Here is a 14,425-nt window from a genome sequence, read left to right as displayed (position 1 = left end):
TAAGCTATAATGGAAACTAATCTGGGAAAATATATATATATAACTGAATCACTTTGCTGTATACCTGAAACTAACACAATATTATTAATCAACTATTCTTCAATTAAAATATTTTTAATTACATGACTATAGTCGTTAAAATTACAGTGATGAAAGACAACAGAGAATTGCAATTTTCAGAAGAGAGAATTAGAAGACAAACATTTTCCCCACTAACTCAGAAGAGTTACAGATAATGAGAAAATGAGAAAACAGAAAAGAGGAATAAATGATACTTCTAGAGAGAAAATATACATATAATAAGTAAGAATAAATTAAATAGATGAAAGAAACAATCAAAGAAGTGAGAGAAGAAAGGATCCTTGGACTGAAGGAAGGACTAGTTCCTTAGATCAAAGGGCTTATTCCAAGTATGGGGCAAAATTAATAAAACACACATTGATCAGGACTCTAAATGTTTCCTGTATACATTTCATGAATAAAGAAAATTATGATGAGGTAGGGAGAAGAAATCCTATCCTACATGATGAGGGGGGAACTCTCACTGACACTAAAATCTCCTCCTCAACATAAAATGATGGAAAGTGAAATCAACAAAATTTTGAGAATGAAGACTGTGACCCAGGATTTCTGTACTTAGTCAAGCCACTTATATATGAGGACAGTAGAAAGACTTTCTCAGATATACAAGTATTTTCTTAGTATTCCGTAAATTTTATATATTCCCTTAAAAGAGAGGAGGAAGTCTCAAAAACTAAAAAATGCCCTTGAGTGAGAAGGAATAAGAAAAAATAGTAAAAAGAAAAGAGAAAGAAAAAGAGAAATTTAACCAGTTAATATTTAAATAAATTTAAATCTTACGTTGTCTTTCAAAAAATTTAATGTTTTCTTGATTTTACCAAAATATCATGAAGGTTCTCACACAGACTGTTATGATTATTGCATGAATTTCCAGAGTTAATTGACTCCAAAATGTATCTTGATTTCAAAGATGTTATAATGTGAAGAAACTGCATCTTCAAAATGATTAAATAGGCTATTGATTTCTAAATAACTGAGGTAATATATAATGTAGAAAATTAATTTCAAAACAGAGAAAACAGCATTTTTAAATGAGATATAGAATTTTCTAATATCACCAAAAAAAAAAAAAGCTGGAAGAACTAGAAACTAAGGAAGATAAAAAATTATTTCATATGTCTTATCATAAAATGAGACTATCTCAAACTTAAAAACTTCTGTGCAGCAAAGGGTACAATCAACAGAGTGAAAAGGCAACCTATGGAATAAGAAAATCATTTGCAAATCATGTATCTGATAAGAGTTTAACCTCCAGGATATATAAAGAATTCCTACAATCCAATGACAAAAAACAAACAACCCAATTGTAAAAATGGGCAAAGGACCTGAACAGACATTTCTCCAAAGAAGATAAACAAATGAAAATGAAAGATACTCAATATCACTAATTATCAGGGAAATACAAATCAAAATCACAATATGGTATCACTTCATATCCACCAGGATAACCACTATCAAGAAAATAGAAAATAACTGCTGGTAAGGATGTGGAAATATTTGAATACTTGATTTTTGGTGGGGATGTAAATTGGGGCAGCCACTATGGAAAACAATATGAAGTTTCATCAAAAAATCAAAAATAGAATTATCACATGATCCAGCAATCCAACTCCCACATGTTCATTGCAGCAATATTCATAATAGCCAGGAAATGAAAGCAATCTGAATGTCCACCAATGGATGAACGGTTAAAAAACATATGGGATACAATGGAATATTATTCAACCTTTAAAAAGACACAAATTGGGCCACATACTGCAACATAGATAAATCTTGAAGACATTATGTTAAGTGAAATAAGCCAGTCACAAAAAAAAAATACTGCCTGATTCCATTTATGAGGTATCTAAAGTAGTCAAACTCAAAAGAAATGAAAAATAGAATGTGGTTATCAGAGGTTGCTCAAGGGGAAAGAGACAGCTGTTTTTCAGCGGGCATAGAGTTTCAGTTTTGCAAGATGAAAAAGTTCTTGAGATCCCTTTTACAACAATGTGCACATAGTTAACACTACTGTACTATACACTTAAAAATGGTTAAGATGGTAAATTTTGTGTTATGTGGTTTTAACCACAATAAACAATAAATTATCAAAATAGCTTTTAAGAGAGTCTAAATAAATAAAAGGAAGCAGCTATTAAAGATTAAAGCAGAAACTGATAAAACTGAAAACAAAAAAGCAATCTTAAAATTTGAGTCCTTGTGAAAATCAATAAAATAGAAAATAGAAAGGGAACAAAACTACAAATAAAGACAAGTTGGTTTGTCTGTTTGATTTTAAGAAGATCCTGTGTTCAACTGCGGTAGACCACGGCCTCTTGGGTCTTTGATGCAAAAGGTAAGTGATAGCATGTGTCTGCAAACTGGATCATTAAATTACAAATGCAGCTGTGTATGTATAGTGCCTTATCATTATTAGACAACTGAGGGCACACTGCAGCCACACGATGTTTATGACAGCAGAACAGACCAGGCCATTTTCATGCACTGCTAGAGGGAATGCAAAGCAGTACCGCTGAATAAAGGGAACAAAATTACCTGTAAGCCTTCTATGGCATAGGATCCTGCTGGGTGGTAGAAAGCCCTAAGTGACGTCTTTCTGAGAGTCTTATGCCCCAAACACATCATCTACTCAAGTATAGTTAACTTATATTATTGTAAAATGACTTTTGGAAAAGCAGATCACCCAGATCGAACATTCAGCAAGTGTCTTTTTTTTTTTAACATTTTTTATTGATTTATAATCATTTTACAATGTTGTGTCAAATTCCAGTGTTCAGCACAATTTTTCAGTCATTCATGGACATATACACACTCATTGTCACATTTTTTTCTCTGTGAGTTATCATAACATTTTGTGTATATTTCCCTGTGCTATACAGTGTAATCTTGTTTATCTATTCTACAATTTTGAAATTCCAGTCTATCCCTTCCCACCCTCCAACCCCCTGGTAACCACAAGTCTGTATTCTCTGTCTGTGAGTCTATTTCTGTCCTGTATTTACACTTTGTTTTTGTTTTTGTTTTTTAGATTCCACATATGAGCGATCTCACATGGTATTTTTCTTTCTCTTTCTGGCTTACTTCACTTAGAATGACATTCTCCAGAAGCATCCATGTTGCTGCAAATGGCATTATGTTGTCAGTTTTTATGGCTGAGTAGTATTCCATTGTATAAATATACCACCTCTTCTTTATCCAGTCACCTGTTGATGGACATTTAGGCTGTTTCCATGTTTTGGCTATTGTAAATAGTGCTGCTATGAACATTGGGGTGCAGGTGTCATCCTGAAGTAGATTTCCTTCTGGATACAAGCCCAGGAGTGGGATTCCTGGGTCATAGGGTAAGTCTATTCCTAGTCTTTTGAGGAATCTCCACACTGTTTTCCATAGTGGCTGCACCAAACTGCATTCCCACCAGCAGTGTAGGAGGGTTCCCCTTTCTCCACAGCCTCTCCAGCTTTTGTCATTTGTGGATTTTTGAATGACGGCCATTCTGACTGGTGTGAGGTGATACCTCATTGTAGTTTTGATTTGCATTTCTCTGATAATTAGTGATATTGAGCATTTTTTCATGTGCTTTTTGATCATTTGTATGTCTTCCTTGGAGAATTGCTTGTTTAGGTCTTCTGCCCATTTTTGGATTGGGTTGTTTATTTTTTTCTTATTGAGTCGTATGAGCTGCTTATATATTCTGGAGATCAAGCCTTTGTCGGTTTCACTTGCAAAAATTTTCTCCCATTCCGTAGGTTTTCTTCTTGTTTTACTTCTGGTTTCCTTTGCTGTGCAGAAGCTTGTAAGTTTCATTAGGTCCCATTTGTTTATTCTTGCTTTTATTTCTTCTAGGAGAAAATTTTTGAGATGTATGTCAGATAATGTTTTGCCTATGTTTTCCTCTAGGAGGTTTATTGTATCTTGTCTTATGTTTAAGTCTTTAATCCATTTTGAGTTGATTTTTGTATATGGTGTAAGGGAGTGTTCTAGCTTCACTGTTTTACATGCTGCTGTCCAGTTTTCCCAACACCATTTGCTGAAGAGACTGTCTTTATTCCAATGTATATTCTTGCCTCCTTTGTCAAAGATGAGTTGACCAAAAGTTTGTGGGTTCATTTCTGGGCTCTCTATTCTGTTCCATTGGTCTATATGTCTGTTTTGGTACCAATACCATGCTGTCTTGATGACTGTAGCTCTATAGTATTGTCTGAAGTCTGGGAGAGTTATTCCTCCAGCCTCTTTCTTTCTCTTCAGTAATGCTTTGGCAATTCTAGGTCTTTGATGGTTCCATATGAATTTTATTATGATTTTTTCTAGTTCTGTGAAATATGTCCTGGGTAATTGGATAGGGATTGCATTAAATCTGTAGATTGCCTTGGGCAGTGTGACCATTTTAACAATATTGATTCTTCCAATCCAAGAGCGTGGAATATCTTTCCATTTTTTAAAGTCTTCTTTAATTTCCTTCATCAATGGTTTATAGTTTTCTGTGTATAATTCTTTCACCTCCTTGGTTAGATTTATTCCCAGATATTTTATTACTTTGGGTGCTATTTTAAAGGGGATTGTTTCTTTACTTTCTTCTTCTGTTGATTTATCCTTAGTGTAAAGAAATGCAACTGATTTTTGAACGTTAATTTTGTAACCTGCTACCTTGCTGAATTCTTCAATCAGCTCTAGTAGCTTTTGTGTGGACCTTTTAGGGTTTTCTATATATAGTAACATGTCATCAGCATATAATGACACTTTTACCTCTTCTTTTCCAATTTGGATCCCTTTTATTTCTTTCTCTTGCCTGACTGCTGTGGCTAGGACTTCCAGGACTATGTTGAATAGGAGTGGTGATAGTGGGCATCCTTGTCTTGTCCCAGATTTTAGTGGGAAGCTTTTGAGTTTTTCACTGTTGAGTACTATGCTGGCTGTAGGTTTGTCATATATAGCTTTTATTATGTTGAGATATGTTCCCTCTATACCCACTTTGGCGAGAGTTTTTATCATAAATGGGTGTTGAATTTTATCAAATGCTTTTTCTGCATCGATTGAGATGATCATGTGGTTTTTGTCCTTTCTCTTGTTGATGTGATGTATTACACTGATTGATTTGCGTATGTTGAACCAGCCTTGTGTCCCTGGGATGAACCCCACTTGGTCATGATGTATAATCTTTTTTATGTGTTCTTGGATTCTATTTGCTAAAATTTTGGTGAGGATTTTGGTGTCTATGTTCATCAGTGATATTGGCCTATAATTCTCTTTTTTTGTAGTGTCTTTGCCTGGTTTTGGTATCAGGGTGATGGTGGCTTCATAGAATGAGTTTGGGAGTAATCCCTCCTTTTCAATCGACTGGAAGAGTTTAAGAAGGACTGGTATGAGTTCTTCTTTGTATGTTTGGTAGAATTCCCCGGTGAAGCCGTCCGGTCCTGGACTTTTATTTGTAGGGAGGTTTTTAATTGCTATTTCTATTTCCTTTCTAATGATCGGATTGTTCAAGTGTTCAGATTCTTCTTGATTCAGTTTTGGTGGACAGTATGTTTCCAGAAACTTGTCCATCTCCTCTAGGTTATCCAGTTTGGTTCCATATAGTTTTTCATAATATTCTCGTATGATATTCTGTATTTCTATTTTGTTTGTTGTAATTTCTCCATTTTCCTTTCTTATTTTGCTAATTTGTGCTCTCTTTTTTCTTCTTTGTGAGTTTGGCCAGAGGTTTGTCGATTTTATTTACTTTTTCAAAAAACCAGCTTTTGGTTTCGTTGATTTTTTCTATGGTCTTGTTAATCTCTATTGTATTTAATTCCTCTCTGATCTTTATTATTTCCTTCCTTCTGCTGCTTTTTGGGGCTTTTTGTTCTTCTTTTTCTAATTCATTCAGGTGGTGGGTTAAATTGTTTATTTGAGATTGTTCTTCTTTTTTGAGGAAGGCCTGTATCGCTATAAACTTCCCTCTTAGCACTGCCTTTGCTGTGTCCCATAGGTTTTGAGTGGTTGTGCTTTCATTATCATTTGTTTCAAGGTATTTTTTAATTTCAGCTTTGATTTCCTCATTGATCCATTGTTTTTTCAATAACATATTGTTTAATCTCCATGCTTTCCTTTTTTTCTCCTTTGTTTCTCTGTTGTTGATTTCCAGTTTCATGGCATTGTGGTCAGTAAAGATGCTTGAGATAATTTCTATCTTCTTAAAATTGTTGAGGTTTCTTTTGTGCCCAAGTACATGATCAATCCTGGAAAATGTTCCATGTGCACTTGAAAAGAATGTATATCCTATTTTTGGGGGGTGTAATGCTCTGAAAATATCCACCAAATCTAGTTTTTCTATTGTAGTATTTAATTTCTCTGTTGCCTTGTTTATTTTCTGTCTGGAAGGTCTGTCTAGTGATGTTAATGCAGTGTTAAAATCTCCAACTATGATTGTATTCCCATCAATATCCCCTTTTATCTCTGTTAGTAATTCTTGTATGTACTTAGGTGCTCCTATATTGGGTGCATATATATTAACGAGTGTAATATCCTCATCATGTATCACTCCTTTAATCATTATAAAATGTCCTTCTTTATCTTTCTTTATGGCCTTTGTTTTAAAGTCTATTTTGTCTGAAATCAGTACTGCAACACCTGCTTTTTTGGCTTTTCCATTTGCATGGAATATCCTTTTCCATCCTTTCACTCTCAATCTATGTGTGTCCTTCTCCCTAAAGTGGGTCTCTTGTATGCAGCATATTGAAGGTTCTTGCTTTATTATCCAGTCTGCCACTCTGTGTCTTTTGACTGGAGCATTTAGTCCATTAACATTTACAGTAATTAATGATAGATGTGTGTTTATTGCCATTTTGAACTTATCTTTGCAGTTGAATTGGTATATCCTCTTTGTTCCTTTCTTCTTCCTTTTGTGGCTTGGTAATTTTCCTTTGTATTATCATGGATTTTATTTAATTTTTGTGACTCCTTTGTAAATTTTTGGCTTGTGGTTACCCTTTTTTGTAAATCTATCAACCCATTACTATAACTGTTTTTATTAAACTGATAGTAACATGATCTCAAACCCATCCTACTGTTAAAAAAAATTAAAAAAGAAAGAAAAAAATATTCTATATTTCCCTGCCTCCCTCTCCCACTCTCAGTGATTTGTATGTCTTCTTTTATAATTTCATGTTTACTTTATTTGTAATTCATGAGTTATCACCTTTCCAGTTGTGTGTTTCTCATTTCTGTAGCATCCTGCTGCTTTTCTATTTAGAATAGCCCTTTCAATATTTCTTTTAGCATGGGTTTAGTGTTGCTAAACTCCTGAAGCTTTTTTTTGTCTGTGAAACTCTTTATTTCTCCTTCTATCCTCAAGGATAGCCTTGCTGGATAAAGGATCCTAGGCTGCATCTTTTTTTCATTCAGGGCTTTGAATGTATCTTGCCACTCCCTTCTGGCCTGTAGTGTTTGTGTAGAGAAATCAGCTGAGAGCCTTATGGGGGTTCCCTTGTAACTTACTCTTTGCTTTTCTCTTGCTGCCTTTAGAATCATTTCTTTATCCTTGACTCTGGCCATCTTGATTATGATATGTCTTGGTGTGGGTCTATTTGGGTTCTTCCTGTTTGGGACCCTCTGAGCTTCCTGTACTTGGATATCTGATTCCTTCTTTAAGTTTGGGAAGTTTTCAGTCATGATTTCTTCAAAAACCTTTTCAATCCCCTTTGATCTTTCTTCTCCTTCTGGGACCCCTATTATGCGAAGATTGGGACGCTTTATATTATCCCATAGGTCCCTTATGCTATTTTCATTATTTTTTATTTGCTTCTCTTGTAGTTCTTCTGAATGGGTGCTTTCTATTGCCCTGTCTTCTAGATCACTAATTCGTTCCTCTGCATTATCTAGTCGGCTTTGCACAGCTAGTAGATCATTCCTCATCTCTGTTAATGAGTTTACCCATTCTACTTGGCTCTTCTTTATAGCTTCAATTTCATTTTTGACATATTTTATATCTCTAAACACTATCTCTTTTAATTCCTTCAGCAATTCGATCACTCCTTTTTTGAAATCTTGATCTAGTAGGCTATCGATGTCTATTTCGTTGATCTTTCTTTCAGGGGATTTCTCTTGTTCTTTTAATTGGGAGAAGTTTTTCTGCTTCTTCATCTTGCTCATACCTCTTTGGCACTGTGGTTTATGGAGTATCAGTTGTTTATTTTGGTCCTTAAGGATTTTATCTATCTGATGCCTATTTAGGAATAGAACTTAGGAAAAAAAGAAAAAAATAAGAGAGAGAGAGAAAGAATTTTAAAAGAAGGGAGAAAGAGGGTTTGAAAACAGTGTATAATGACTAATAGAAGAGTGAGTTGAAGCAGAGTATTAATCGGGTTGAGACGTCCTTTTAAAACCTTTACAAAAAAGGGGGGGGAGATGAATAGATGTATTTGAAACCTGTGTCTAATCAATAGCAGGACATCAAAACCCAAGAGAAATAGAAATGAATTAAGAAGTAAAGATTAAGAGAGTAATAGAAAATAGAACAGGTAAAAACAGATTTAAAAAAAAAAAGGGGGGGGGTTGTCGGTTTTCTCCTGGAGTCTGTGTGCTTTTAATGTGAAGTCTTTCTGTCTTCGTCCTGTTTTGGAAGCTCAGCTTGCTGTTTTCAGAGGCCCTCCGTTGGCGCCCTCTTCTGTGCTGCTCCCAGCACCTGTCAGCAAGCAGATCGCGCCTCCTCCTAACACTGGGTCAGGTGCAGCTCTCTGCTGTGGGCGGGCGGGTCGCTGCCCCTCCGGATGCCGCAGTCAGATGTTGCAGACTGGCCGGGTAGGAGGGCGGGTCGTGCCCCCTCCCAGCACCTCGGTCAGGGGCTGTGTTCCTGCCGGAAAGGCAGGGGGTGGGGGGCCGCTCTCCCTCTACCTGCGCCGCCGGTAGCTCCGCTGCTCTGTGCGGCTGCGCGCTCCGCCCTGGTCGGCGCTCCGCAGGTGGGCTCAGGGAAGACCGAGGGGCAGCCCTGTCCCTGCTCCGAGCCAGAACCCAGCTCCTTGTTTGTCTTCGTGGAGCAAGTTCTCTGAGGGACCAGGATGGAAGGATCCTATCTGCCCCGGGCTACAGGCCAGTCTCAGTCTGGCCTTTGAGGCTGCTAAGCCCTTCGGTGCGGATGCAGGTTTCGCCCCCGCCCCCGCCTGAGTGCTCAGCGCGGAGGATATGGCGGCTGTGCCTGAGCCCTGCCTCTCTTCCCCCAAAAACTTTCCGCGGGTTTTCAGAGATGGGGGTGTGCACCCTTCCCCCAAGAGCACATCAACCTTGCTGTTTTATGGAGGGCCCAGGTTGTTCTGCCCTGTGCACCCACAGCCACGGTGCGCAGCCCCTTGCGTTCCCCCGGGGCTGCCTCCGTGCAGCCACTTCTGTCCTCCGCCCGGCTTGTGCAGCCTGGCCCTGCCCGCCGCTGCCGGCCCGCGTCTCAGGCTGGGTGTCGGGGGGACACTCTGTGCCCGTTTAACTTAGTTCTGTTAGTCAAGGGCTGCTCTGTACAGATCCGAGCCTCGGAGGCTCCCCCTCCATCCCGTTGGCCTCTCAGTTGGAGAGGGGAGACCCAGCGAGCGAGCGCCAGTCCTCCTTTGCCGCTCCCTCCCTGCGGGACCCGTCCCACGCTGCTTTGCCTTTTGTTCTTTCTTTTTTCCTTTTCTCCTACCAGATTTTTGGCGTCTTTATCTTTTGAAGAGGGCGATGTTCTGTCGGAGTTCCACAGGTGCTCTAGTTGGCTGAGTGGGTCTGTAGATGTGGGTCTTGGTGTATTTGTGGGAGAGGGTGACCTGCGAGCGTCCTTCTACTCCGCCATCTTCCGCCAAGCCCAGCAAGTGTCTTAAGAGAAAAATTACCCATGTACTTGAAACACCGCCCTCCCCCTGCCCCAAGTCACAAAGTCTACACACCTCAGTTGGTAATATGCCTGAAACTCCAGCAAGTCCATATAAAAGCTTCACTCCCCAGAAGTGGTTCTTGTTAGGTGGGAAGTCCACATTCTGTTTATTCCCCCAATTAGCAAATGCCCAAAGGGGAAAAGCTACAGAGGTTGACTCATGTCTTAGAGCTTTCCCCTTCCCTGAAGAATTGGACCCTCTGGCTCAAATTGTCTAAATTGTTCTCCTCTGGCTTCTAAGAAATTATTGCTATGTTTTATGCAGCTGCCAGATTTGCTTTTGGTGAGCCAGAGTTAATCTTCCCTGGTCTGCCTCTAGTTCCATCATACTATATAGAAGTGGAAGCAGTATGATTAAATGCATGTAAAAGCTCCTATTTGTGTGTTTATTATTTATAATATAAACTTGTAAATTTATTTTTATATATAATATTGATTTTATTTTAGTTTTATTATTATTTTAGTTTAGCTTTATTATCTAGTTTTATTTTCTAATTGTCTAGATAAAGTGGTAAATAAATAGAAAATTATCTGAAAAGATACCCACCAAATTGTTAATATTAGTTATTTGCAGGGAGATGATTAGCATTGCAATGGAGCATGCAGTAGATGGTTGATGAACTGGGAATTTTCAGATTTTTCTCTATATACTCCCCATGTCATTTACATTTTCAAGACAATGACTAAATGCATTTCTTTGATAACTAAAAACAATATACAATGGAAAAATCTACATGAAAGAATAGACAACGGTAAACAAATGTTAACAGAAAAGAAGGACGCTGATGGTATTAATAGCAAACAAAGTGAAATTCAAGCCAATGAGCCTTTAATCAAGCAAAGATAAATATCTTCTAGTGATTAAAAAGCAAAATTCAAAATGAATGCCATCAGTATTATGCACTAAATAATACAGTATCTAAATACATAAACCAAAATTTAAAGATTTAGCAAAATCAGTCATATTGGGAGATATTTACTCACCTCACTATTTTTAAGAGAATGGGGAAATAAGAAACAAGGGTGCAAAGTGGGATCTGAATAAATCATACGCTTATCAGTAATGAGTCTAGTTTGTGTCCTTCAAGAAAAGATACACCTTCTTTTCAAATACCCACCCCAAAAAACATATGTCAATACTGTCAAATAATAAAGAAAGCTTAATAAATTTCGTAAAGTAGGAACTGCAAGTGTCATTCTCTCTGATCACAATGAAATCTTAAAAATTAAGAATAACATGCTAAAGAAAAATTCATCAAACCACTTTAAGTTTTTTAAAAGCTCCCTGGATGTTGTCTTAAGTGAGTCTAATATTGTGAAACAATAAGCTAGCGATAACAGTCAAGAAAATATTGACGACTACTGAGAGAGAATTACTCAACCATGTATTAAAATATTAAGAAGCAAAACAATTAAAGCAATGTGATGTTCTCGTAAGAATAAGCAGACATACCAATAAAACAGAACTAAAAAACCAGACTTTAGTGTGTGCTAAAGGTATTTTATTAGTTTACTAGTTTCCTAGGGCCTCTGTAACAAATTGCCATGAACTGAGTAGCTAAAACAAGAAAAATATATTGTCTCACTGCTCTGGAGAACATAAATCTGAAACCAAGGTGTCAGCTGGGCCATTTCCTTTCTAAAGGCTGTAGGGAAGGAGACTTCCTTACCTCTTCCTAGCTTCTGGGTTTTTGGCAATCCTTGGTGTTCACTGGCTTATGAACATCATTCCAATCTTAGCCTCCAAAGTCACACGGCATTTTCCCTGCGTGTCTGTGTCCAAAGTTCCCTCTTCTTATAAGGACATGAGTCACTGGATTAGGGTCCATCCTACTCCAGTATGACCTCTTCTTAACTTGACTACATCTACTCAGGACCCTATTTCCAAAACTGACCACATGCACAAGTTCCAAAGGAGGTGAATCTGGGGGGAAGATAATTCAACCAGTACCCCTAGTCAATATTACTTCTTTTTTTTCCAATGTACTTTTCCTTAATTCTAGTGAACCTGAGCAATAAAGTGAAATTTTACCAGTAGCCTACTCTTCTGACACCCCAAAGCAGAGACTTCACAGTGACTGGAACTGAGGGACTCTTACTCTATCCCTCTCTAACTCCCACCATATGGCCTCTCACCACTGTTTTTCTGTGCCCATCTGCTTTCCTCTTTTCTTTCTACAGACCTCCTTCTCTGAGCATACAGGCGCCCTCAGGTCCCATTTAGATGTTCTCTGTTCCAGGCACACACAGGGCTCACCTATCTCTCAGTTCCAGTTTCAAATTCCCAGGAGAAATATGATTCGTACAGGCCATCAGGACACAGTGGTTCACTTCCATGGCTTAGGGGGCAGTTTTCAGAGAAATATGACCATCATGAGCTGGACAGTTTCCTCCCAAAGTCTCTACTACATTCAGCATTTTAAACTAATAGGAAAAGGAAAACTCATTTAACAAACTCTCTGAGTGCAGAAAATAACAATATAGGAGAAGGATGCTAAAGTTTTGCCATGCAACATAAATCACAGAGAAATTAAAAATTAAATGTAAAAAAATTTTAAAATATAGGCAAAAAAGAGATGAATATTTGTAATATTACTCTATTTTTAAAGTATTCTGAATCATCCCTCAACTATAAAACATATATTAGCTATATATTATTTTCAAATGTTAGCTGCAGATTACTTTGAGCTTAAAGTGAAAATTTGCCACAAATGAGAATTTTTTTAATGTAATATGCTCAATTCTTTGAAAGATGTCCAAATACAATTTGGAATAATATCTGAATCATTCAAATTTAATTAGTGTTTTTTTAAGATGATTGCTTTGAAAGAGAAGGCAGTTATTCAAATGTATAAATATCAGTAAGGCTATTTTTAAAATTAATTACAAAATAGTTTGCACAGTTTCATATTTACAGAAACCATTTCTCTATCTCAGTGTTTATCTTTTGAGTGTTCTGCTATTATTTTAGGTATGACTTAGCCTGATTCTACAGTGTTAAAAGAATTGCTTCTTAATTAAAATAAGATTGTTCTAAAAAAAAAAATCTACACTACATTCACTTAATGAAAACCCTGTTTCATGCCCTAATTACAAAAGAACCTCTTTTAGAATTTTGAAGATAGAGGAAACTTCTTGTTAATTTCATTTCTCATTAAATAAGGATATCTTGAAAATACTTTAAGATTAGCTTTCATTATTGAAACATTTAAAGAAATACCTTCCTAACTTAACAGCTGAGAAAAATGGACATAATTATATGTATCTTTGATCATTTAGGACCCTCCAACATGCAGCACACAGTAAGCATTCAAGAGTGATGGCTGAATGAAAAAGTGGATTAACTTTCCAACATTTATTGTAAACAATGATTTGCATTGACTAGTTTTTTGAATAAGGATGTGAACAGAGCAGTACTGAATAAATCTGTCTTACCTTTAGTGCATTTCTCTAAGCATATTTCATCATTTTGTTCTTTCTCCTGCAAGTTAAAAGTAGAGAACCCCAGTTAAATTGAAATGTTAGTTTTTTCATTTCCATTCATTAATGCTTTGTAGTATTTAACTCATTTTTCTACATTCAAGTCTGAACCAATTAAATAATCCCAGCAGAGAACAAATTTTTCCTCCAGCTTGAAGTATCTGAAATAATAGATGTGAAAATATGCAGGAAATTATAATTTATAATGGTATAAAACAAAAAGGTATTGTTCAAAATATTATTAATAATAGTACTTAACCTTTACTGAGTATTTAACAAGTTGCAGGTATTGAGCTAACTGCTTTTATACATTATCTAATTTAATCCTTAAAACCACCCTCTGAGATAAATACTATCATTATCACCATAAGGAACATGAGAATTAAGATTAAAGGCCTGAAAATCTCTGAATCATGGAGGCAAGGCTGTAGGAAATGAATGGTCAGTTTCTTTATAAATGCCTGTTTCTTTGTCTCCTCAGTGCTCCAAGATCAACCAATGGGAGAAATACTAAGAGCCAACCACTGCCTGACCTAAATAAATCCCTACAGACGTCATAATACAGCAACTATTCAACCATCAAACCACAAAACTAAGTGGATCAAAACCCATTTTTTAAGACATTAGTCCAAACTTTCATTAAAAGTTTCTGGTAAAGAAAAATGGAAATCCCCTTGAGATTTAGTATACTGTGGTGAGTTTGTTTTTACTTACATAGATTCAAATATCAAAACTGAAAATACAAGAAAGCAGAGGACGTGTAAAATATTCCCAGTCAACCATTTCCTGACTGCTGACAGCAGGAGAAAAAGAACTCCTGGTGAAATAACTTATTGTTCAACAAAATAGCCCTTGCTTTTGTGAAGAGCAAAATAATATCCTCTTTCTATTGTGGAGTAATTGATCCAACAAAGAGGTATTTATCTGCAAATTTTCTTCTTAGGGTCAAATGAACAAATTTTGCAATCTCAAAAGTGAAAAGGAAAGAAAGTT

General features: G+C 36.7%; 1 long non-coding RNA gene across 6 annotated transcripts in view; it reads right to left on the bottom strand.

Moving 5' to 3' along the window:
* Positions 1–14,425, bottom strand: part of LOC123617697 (uncharacterized) — a 549,026-nt gene that overhangs the window by 315,936 nt on the left and 218,665 nt on the right. For all 6 annotated transcript variants that reach the window (XR_012510260.1, XR_012510255.1, XR_012510256.1 and 3 more), the window contains exon 2: positions 13,388–13,433. This is a non-coding gene — a long non-coding RNA (uncharacterized LOC123617697). The remainder of the gene's footprint in view (positions 1–13,387; positions 13,434–14,425) is intronic.

This window comes from Camelus bactrianus, chromosome 11 (genome assembly GCF_048773025.1).
Source record: "Camelus bactrianus isolate YW-2024 breed Bactrian camel chromosome 11, ASM4877302v1, whole genome shotgun sequence".
Classification (NCBI taxonomy): domain Eukaryota; kingdom Metazoa; phylum Chordata; class Mammalia; order Artiodactyla; family Camelidae; genus Camelus; species Camelus bactrianus.
This window is presented reverse-complemented; position numbering and strand designations above follow the sequence as displayed.